This window comes from Heterodontus francisci, unplaced genomic scaffold, assembly GCF_036365525.1.
Source record: "Heterodontus francisci isolate sHetFra1 unplaced genomic scaffold, sHetFra1.hap1 HAP1_SCAFFOLD_1546, whole genome shotgun sequence".
Classification (NCBI taxonomy): Eukaryota; Metazoa; Chordata; class Chondrichthyes; order Heterodontiformes; family Heterodontidae; genus Heterodontus; species Heterodontus francisci.
Window position 1 is genome coordinate 45,001 of NW_027140147.1, and position 6,916 is coordinate 51,916.

Sequence of the window (6,916 nt, forward strand, 5' to 3'; positions counted from 1 at the left end):
ACCCTGGGCAGCCTCCCGGTCCTACCTCCATAACTTCGGCGAGGAGGGTCCGATCCCCGCGCGGTCGACGGCAGGCGGTAGGGCTCGGAGGGGCGCGGCCTGGTCCGCGAGTGCCCCGGCGCCGCCCCTCTGCCCGTCCGAGGGACAGTAGGAAATGGCCATACCGCTTTCCGGCCGATTGCCGCCGGACGTCCGGCCGCATTCGCTCGGTCTGCGCGGCCGGCGGTAGCCGGGGGCGAGGGGCATCGGGCGGTGGCGGAACCAGGCCGGCCCGACCGCTGGGGGCCGCCCGGGCGACGTTTGAATCTGTCGGGTCGGACCGCCGAATCCCGCGGGATTTCGGGATCGAATCTGCGGGTGGAATCGGCACCTCGTCCCGCTGTCCGGTTCCCCCCGGTCGACTGCAACGGGTTTCCGAGGCCCGTCGGTCAGGCGCGGTTCGCTCCGCAATCCGCCGGCCGATCGGCACCGGGCGGGGCTCTACGGAAAGAGGGGACCCTCCCGCGTCGAGTGCCGGCGCACCGACCCCGCAGGCTGACCGGGAAGGTGAAGACTCACCCCGCTGAATGCCCGGCCCCGGGTACCCTCCGGCTCCGGGGCCATAACTTCGGGGAGGGAGGTCCGATCCCCGCGCGGTCGACGGCAGGCGGTAGGGCTCGGAGGGGCGCGGCCTGGTCCGCGAGTGCCCCGGCGCCGCCCCTCTGCCCGTCCGAGGGACAGTAGGAAATGGCCATACCGCTTTCCGGCCGATTGCCGCCGGACGTCCGGCCGCATTCGCTCGGTCTGCGCGGCCGGCGGTAGCCGGGGGCGAGGGGCATCGGGCGGTGGCGGAACCAGGCCGGCCCGACCGCTGGGGGCCGCCCGGGCGACGTTTGAATCTGTCGGGTCGGACCGCCGAATCCCGCGGGATTTCGGGATCGAATCTGCGGGTGGAATCGGCACCTCGTCCCGCTGTCCGGTTCCCCCCCGTCGACTGCAACGGGTTTCCGAGGCCCGTCGGTCAGGCGCGGTTCGCTCCGCAATCCGCCGGCCGATCGGCACCGGGCGGGGCTCTACGGAAAGAGGGGACCCTCCGGCGTCGAGTGCCGGCGCACCGACCCCGCAGGCTGACCGGGAAGGTGAAGACTCACCCCGCTGAATGCCCGGCCCCGGGCACCCTCCGGCGCCGGGGCCATAACTTCGGGGAGGGAGGTCCGAGCTCCGCGCGGTCGACGGCAGGTGAAAGGGGCCGGTGCGCCGCGGAAGGCGACAGCAGTCCCGTCAGGCTGCACCTCTGCTCGGGCGAACGGCGTCAGGAAAAGGGGAGAGCACTTCCCCACCGATAGCTCCGGAACGCCCGGACCCATTGGCCCGCGGCACCGGTGGCTGCTAGAGGGCCTCCGGCGCCGTCAGCCGGGGTACGTCCCAGGCCGGCCGGACGGCGGGCAGCCGGAGGCAACGGCCTGGAACGGAGCCAGACTTGAGTCGTTCCGTGCCGTGGGCAAAAAGGCAGGGCTGCGGGTCAGCGCAGTTTGGCAAACCTAGCCGCAAGTGCGGGAAGGGCGGAGGAGCACACGGACGCCGCCTTCCCAAACTGAGCCCAAAGTGCCCAGGCATGCCCCCTTGATCTCGCCTAATCAGTGAGCCCAAAATAATTTCAGAGTGTGGAAACCTTATCCAAAAAGGTCGAAAAGAACGGCCAGAGATCAAGTCCGAAAGGGGAAATCAGTAACAAGCAAGCAGAGTAATCATTAACCAAAAAGCGCAAAATTATGTTAAAAGTGTGAAATCATTAACCAAAAACTCGAAAATAATGTCCAGAGACCAAGTCCGAAAGGGCAAATGGTTAACCAGTAAGCAGAGTAATCATTAACCAAAAATCGCAAAAGTAAGTAAAAAGTATGAAATCATTAACCAAAAATCGCAAAAGTAAGTAAAAAGTGTGAAATCATTAACCAAAAACTTGAAAATAATGTGCAGAGACTAAGTCCGAAAGGGCAAATGGTTAACCAGTAAGCAGAGTCATCATTAACCAAAAATCGCAAAAGTAAGTAAAAAGTGTGAAATCATTAACCAAAAATCGCAAAAGTAAGTAAAAAGTGTGAAATCATTAACCAAAAACTCGAAAATAATCTCCAGAGACTAAGTCCGAAAGGGCAAATGGTTAACCAGTAAGCAGAGTAATCATTAACCAAAAATCGCAAAAGTAAGTAAAAAGTGTGAAATCATTAACCAAAAATCGCAAAAGTAAGTAAAAAGTGTGAAATCATTAACCAAAAACTCGAAAATAATGTCCAGAGACTAAGTCCAAAAGGGCAAATGGTTAACCAGTAAGCAGAGTAATCATTAACCAAAAAGCGCAAAAATATGTTAAAAGTGTGAAATCATTAACCAAAAACTCGAAAATAATGTGCAGAGACTAAGTCCGAAAGGGCAAATGGTTAACCAGTAAGCAGAGTAATCATTAACCAAAAATCGCAAAAGTAAGTAAAAAGTGTGAAATCATTAACCAAAAACTCGAAAATAATCTCCAGAGACTAAGTCCGAAAGGGCAAATGGTTAACCAGTAAGCAGAGTAATCATTAACCAAAAATCGCAAAAGTAAGTAAAAAGTGTGAAATCATTAACCAAAAACTCGAAAATAATGTCCAGAGACCAAGTCCGAAAGGGCAAATGGTTAACCAGTAAGCAGAGTAATCATTAACCAAAAATCGCAAAAGTAAGTAAAAAGTGTGAAATCATTAACCAAAAATCGCAAAAGTAAGTAAAAAGTGTGAAATCATTAACCAAAAAGTCGAAAATAATCTCCAGAGACTAAGTCCGAAAGGGCAAATGGTTAACCAGTAAGCAGAGTAATCATTAACCAAAAATCGCAAAAGTAAGTAAAAAGTGTGAAATCATTAACCAAAAATCGCAAAAGTAAGTAAAAAGTGTGAAATCATTAACCAAAAAGTCGAAAATAATCTCCAGAGACTAAGTCCAAAAGGGCAAATGGTTAACCAGTAAGCAGAGTAATCATTAACCAAAAATCGCAAAAGTAAGTAAAAAGTGTGAAATCATTAACCAAAAACTCGAAAATAATCTCCAGAGACTAAGTCCGAAAGGGCAAATGGTTAACCAGTAAGCAGAGTAATCATTAACCAAAAGGCGCAAAAGTAAGTAAAAAGTATGAAATCAGTAACCAAAAAGCGCAAAAATATGTTAAAAGTGTGAAATCATTAACCAAAAAGTCGAAAATAATCTCCAGAGACTAAGTCCGAAAGGGCAAATGGTTAACCAGTAAGCAGAGTAATCATTAACCAAAAATCGCAAAAATATGTTAAAAGTGTGAAATCATTAACCAAAAACTCGAAAATAATGTGCAGAGACTAAGTCCGAAAGGGCAAATGGTTAACCAGTAAGCAGAGTAATCATTAACCAAAAAGGGCAAAAGTAAGTAAAAAGTATGAAATCATTAACCAAAAAGCACAAAATTAAGTTAAAAGTGTGAAATCATTAACCAAAAAGTCGAAAATAATGTCCAGAGACCAAGTCCGAAAGGGCAAATGGTTAACCAGTAAGCAGAGTAATCATGAACCAAAAATCGCAAAAGTAAGTAAAAAGTATGAAATCATTAACCAAAAAGGGCAAAAGTAAGTAAAAAGTATGAAATCATTAACCAAAAATCGCAAAAGTAAGTAAAAAGTATGAAATCATTAACCAAAAATCGCAAAAGTAAGTAAAAAGTATGAAATCATTAACCAAAAAGCACAAAATTAAGTTAAAAGTGTGAAATCATTAACCAAAATGTCGAAAACAATGTCCAGAGACTAAGTCCGAAAGGGCAAATGGTTAACCAGTAAGCAGAGTAATCATTAACCAAAAATCGCAAAAGTAAGTAAAAAGTGTGAAATCATTAACCAAAAACCCGAAAATAATGTCCAGAGACTAAGTCCGAAAGGGCAAATGGTTAACCAGTAAGCAGAGTAATCATTAACCAAAAATCGCAAAAGTAAGTAAAAAGTGTGAAATCATTAACCAAAAACTCGAAAATAATGTCCAGAGACTAAGTCCGAAAGGGCAAATGGTTAACCAGTAAGCAGAGTAATCATTAACCAAAAGGCGCAAAAGTAAGTAAAAAGTATGAAATCAGTAACCAAAAAGCGCAAAAATATGTTAAAAGTGTGAAATCATTAACCAAAAACTCGAAAATAATGTGCAGAGACTAAGTCCGAAAGGGCAAATAATTAACCAGTAAGCAGAGTAATCATTAACCAAAAAGCGCAAAAATATGTTAAAAGTGTGAAATCATTAACCAAAAACTCGAAAATAATGTCCAGAGACTAAGTTCGAAAGGGCAAATGGTTAACCAGTAAGCAGAGTAATCATTAACCAAAAATCGCAAAAGTAAGTAAAAAGTGTGAAATCATTAACCAAAAAGCACAAAATTAAGTTAAAAGTGTGAAATCATTAACCAAAAAGTCGAAAATAATCTCCAGAGACTAAGTCCGAAAGGGCAAATGGTTAACCAGTAAGCAGAGTAATCATTAACCAAAAATCGCAAAAATATGTTAAAAGTGTGAAATCATTAACCAAAAACTCGAAAATAATGTGCAGAGACTAAGTCCGAAAGGGCAAATGGTTAACCAGTAAGCAGAGTAATCATTAACCAAAAAGGGCAAAAGTAAGTAAAAAGTATGAAATCATTAACCAAAAAGCACAAAATTAAGTTAAAAGTGTGAAATCATTAACCAAAAAGTCGAAAATAATGTCCAGAGACCAAGTCCGAAAGGGCAAATGGTTAACCAGTAAGCAGAGTAATCATGAACCAAAAATCGCAAAAGTAAGTAAAAAGTATGAAATCATTAACCAAAAAGGGCAAAAGTAAGTAAAAAGTATGAAATCATTAACCAAAAATCGCAAAAGTAAGTAAAAAGTATGAAATCATTAACCAAAAATCGCAAAAGTAAGTAAAAAGTATGAAATCATTAACCAAAAAGCACAAAATTAAGTTAAAAGTGTGAAATCATTAACCAAAATGTCGAAAACAATGTCCAGAGACTAAGTCCGAAAGGGCAAATGGTTAACCAGTAAGCAGAGTAATCATTAACCAAAAATCGCAAAAGTAAGTAAAAAGTGTGAAATCATTAACCAAAAACCCGAAAATAATGTCCAGAGACTAAGTCCGAAAGGGCAAATGGTTAACCAGTAAGCAGAGTAATCATTAACCAAAAATCGCAAAAGTAAGTAAAAAGTGTGAAATCATTAACCAAAAACTCGAAAATAATGTCCAGAGACTAAGTCCGAAAGGGCAAATGGTTAACCAGTAAGCAGAGTAATCATTAACCAAAAGGCGCAAAAGTAAGTAAAAAGTATGAAATCAGTAACCAAAAAGCGCAAAAATATGTTAAAAGTGTGAAATCATTAACCAAAAACTCGAAAATAATGTGCAGAGACTAAGTCCGAAAGGGCAAATAATTAACCAGTAAGCAGAGTAATCATTAACCAAAAAGCGCAAAAATATGTTAAAAGTGTGAAATCATTAACCAAAAACTCGAAAATAATGTCCAGAGACTAAGTTCGAAAGGGCAAATGGTTAACCAGTAAGCAGAGTAATCATTAACCAAAAATCGCAAAAGTAAGTAAAAAGTGTGAAATCATTAACCAAAAAGCACAAAATTAAGTTAAAAGTGTGAAATCATTAACCAAAAAGTCGAAAATAATCTCCAGAGACTAAGTCCGAAAGGGCAAATGGTTAACCAGTAAGCAGAGTAATCATTAACCAAAAAGCGCAAAAATATGTTAAAAGTGTGAAATCATTAACCAAAAACTCGAAAATAATGTGCAGAGACTAAGTCCGAAAGGGCAAATAATTAACCAGTAAGCAGAGTAATCATTAACCAAAAAGCGCAAAAATATGTAAAAAGTGTGAAATCAGTAACCAAAAAGCGCAAAAGTAAGTAAAAAGTGTGAAATCATTAACCAAAAACTCGAAAATAATCTCCAGAGACTAAGTCCGAAAGGGCAAATGGTTAACCAGTAAGCAGAGTAATCATTAACCAAAAAGCGCAAAAATATGTTAAAAGTGTGAAATCATTAACCAAAAACTCGAAAATAATGTGCAGAGACTAAGTCCGAAAGGGCAAATAATTAACCAGTAAGCAGAGTAATCATTAACCAAAAAGCGCAAAAATATGTAAAAAGTGTGAAATCAGTAACCAAAAAGCGCAAAAGTAAGTAAAAAGTGTGAAATCATTAACCAAAAAGTCGAAAATAATCTCCAGAGACTAAGTCCGAAAGGGCAAATGGTTAACCAGTAAGCAGAGTAATCATTAACCAAAAAGCGCAAAAATATGTTAAAAGTGTGAAATCATTAACCAAAAACTCGAAAATAATGTCCAGAGACTAAGTCCGAAAGGGCAAATGGTTAACCAGTAAGCAGAGTAATCATTAACCAAAAATCGCAAAAGTAAGTAAAAAGTGTGAAATCATTAACCAAAAATCGCAAAAGTAAGTAAAAAGTGTGAAATCATTAACCAAAAACTCGAAAATAATGTCCAGAGACTAAGTCCAAAAGGGCAAATGGTTAACCAGTAAGCAGAGTAATCATTAACCAAAAAGCGCAAAAATATGTTAAAAGTGTGAAATCATTAACCAAAAACTCGAAAATAATGTGCAGAGACTAAGTCCGAAAGGGCAAATGGTTAACCAGTAAGCAGAGTAATCATTAACCAAAAATCGCAAAAGTAAGTAAAAAGTGTGAAATCATTAACCAAAAACTCGAAAATAATCTCCAGAGACTAAGTCCGAAAGGGCAAATGGTTAACCAGTAAGCAGAGTAATCATTAACCAAAAATCGCAAAAGTAAGTAAAAAGTGTGAAATCATTAACCAAAAACTCGAAAATAATGTCCAGAGACCAAGTCCGAAAGGGCAAATGGTTAACCAGTAAGCAGAGT